At 46.4% G+C, this 2,488-nt stretch overlaps 1 protein-coding gene across 1 annotated transcript in view; it reads left to right on the forward strand.

The window, feature by feature from the left end:
• Nucleotides 1–1,886: 1,886 nt before the first annotated feature.
• The window catches only part of CDK2AP1 (cyclin-dependent kinase 2 associated protein 1), a 10,014-nt gene continuing 9,412 nt past the window's right edge, over nucleotides 1,887–2,488 (forward strand). The window contains exon 1 of the mRNA XM_012663479.1: nucleotides 1,887–2,064. The gene's annotated coding sequence lies outside the window, so the exon portion shown is untranslated. The remainder of the gene's footprint in view (nucleotides 2,065–2,488) is intronic.

A 2,488-nucleotide genomic window follows, 5' to 3' on the forward strand; every position in this document is an offset into this window, starting at 1 on the left:
ACCAGTTTACACTCACTAGGGTGCCTAAAATAAAAAAGTCAGATAATAACAAGTGTTGGTGAGGGTGTGGAGAAACTGGAACCTGCATGCATTGCCGGCGGGAATTTAAAATGGTGCGGCCACTATGGAAAGCAGTTTGGCAGTTCTTCAAAAAGTGGAACACAAGAGTTATCACGTGACCCACCGATTCCATTACTGGGTATATACCCAAAAGAAATGAAAATGTATGTTCAGACAAAAACTTGTACACAAATGTTCATAGCAACACTTTTCATAATAGCCAAAAGGTTGGAACAACCCAAATGTCCATCACCAGACGAATGGATAAACAAAAATGGGGTATATTCATACAATGGAATATTATTCAGCCACAAACAGGAATGAAATTAGGTGCTGCAATATGGATGAACCTTGAAAACATTATAGTGAATGAAAGAAGCCAGACACAAAAGGCCACGTAGTGTATCATTCTATTTACATGAAATGTCCTGGATAGGAAATCCAAGTCAGTCAGTGGCTGCCCTAAAGCTAGGGGCAGGGGTATGGAGTTTCTTTCTGGGGTGATGAAAATGTTCTAGAATTAGGTAGTGGTGATAGTTGCACAACTCTGTGAATATACTAAAACCACAGAATTTTATACTTTAAAGGGGTGAGTTTTATGCTAAATGAATTAGAAAAAAAGGAAAAAAATTTGCAATGATGCCCAGAACTTAATGTGAGAGAGTGGGCATCATGGGAAAAATGTAACAATATGGAAATAGAATAGCTCAGAACATTCCTAGAAGAGACTGGGCTGGCCACTGAGATCTGGAGTCTTGCCGCAAGGAAATGGAGGCCTAGTCAAACAGCCAATAATAGGGGTGGAGCCAAAATTAGTTCCCAGGTATGCCTGCCACAGATACCCTCCCCTTGTAGCTTGTAACCCTAGCTATGGTGGCTACCGAGTGCTTGGAATGTGGCTAGTCCGAATTAAAATGCGCTGTAAGTATACAACACAATGGATTTTGAAGACTTAGTATGATAAAAAAAAATGTAAAGTATCTTATTGATACTTTTTAAATTCATTATATATTGAAATCATACTGTTCTGGATCTATTGGGTTAAATATAAAATTAATTTCACCAGTTTCTTTTTACTTTCAAAAATGTGACTACCAAAATAATTTAAAATTACATATTTGACTCGCATTTATTTCTATTAGGTAGTGCTACTCTTAAGTATTGGGGCCCTGGGGCCAGTGCACATGAAATAAGATTAATTTATTCATGAAATGAGATTTCACTGAGCATCCTTCACCAGCGCTGGCCAAAAGCTGATCACAGGGTAGAAGTTGAGCTGGGAAGTGGGTGTCGCCGACGCCTTCAGTCCCAAAGCGGAGGAGATGGGGGCCGGGTGGGTCTTCCTTCCTCCTTGGGGGCAAGGTTGATGCCTTCGTCACTAGATCCAGAGATGATGTCTTATGCCTAATTTTTAAAAAACTGCAAACCATAGCGATTAAAAGCAACAGAAAAGGGTGGGCATCTTACGTATTTTTTTTATTTTTTTGAGACTGGGTCTCGCCTTGTCTCCTGGGCTATTTATTTTTTGATGAGCTTTACTACGTCCGCAGAACTCCACAAAAATAGTACCTTGCGAAGGTTATTCATCGAATCCAAAATCAGACCCAAGGATGGGCTGGAGGTGGGGTCGCAGGAGGGTCAAAAATTGCAACGTAAGCTCCAGGGGGTAGAAACTTTGCCAAGTTCATGCTTGTATCCTCAGAGCCTAGAACGGCACCTGACGCGTAGTAGGTGCTCCCCTGAAATATCTGAATGAGTGAATATGCAAAATTATGTGCACGCAGGGATGAATTTTCCGGGTGGGAGGAGGCCTCCAGCTTTTGTCCGTCTCAAAGGAGTCTTAGGCTCCCGAACGGTTAAAAACCACTTAATACCGACGGAGACATGAAATTTATTTGACATCAATGTCAAGCATTGGTTATTCTAATTCTGGGGCATGGCCAGACCTGGACATCTGGAATGATCTACGCGCTTAAAAACGCCACTCGCCACCATTTTCTCCAGGTAATTTTCCATCCCTGCCCCCACAGTCCGGGGAGGAAAAGTACTTCTTAAATCCTTCCCAGCTACGTTCAAAAGGAAAAGAAGCGGTCGGAGGAAAACGCTCCAGGGCGGGGAGCGAGGGGGCGGCGAGGCGGGCGCGCGGGCCCGGGACCCCAGCCCCCCAAACTTTGGCAAGTTGCGGGCGCCGAGCGCACCCGGAGGCGCGGGGCGCGGCCGCGGGCGGAGCCGCCCCCTGACGCCCGGCCGCCCCTCCCGGCCCGGGCCGCCCCGCGGCTCGGCTCAAAGTTTGCGGCCGCCCCTGCGCCGCCCGCCCGATGTATGGGTGATATACTGCGGCGGTGTCAGGGTGAGGGACGGCCATATTTGCCGGTGCGGCCCGAGCCGTCAACAACAAAAAGTGCGCGGGCGCTCGGCGGGAGCTCGG

Source organism: Propithecus coquereli, unplaced genomic scaffold, assembly GCF_000956105.1.
Source record: "Propithecus coquereli isolate 6110/MARCELLA unplaced genomic scaffold, Pcoq_1.0 Scaffold81, whole genome shotgun sequence".
In the NCBI taxonomy this organism is placed as follows: Eukaryota; Metazoa; Chordata; class Mammalia; order Primates; family Indriidae; genus Propithecus; species Propithecus coquereli.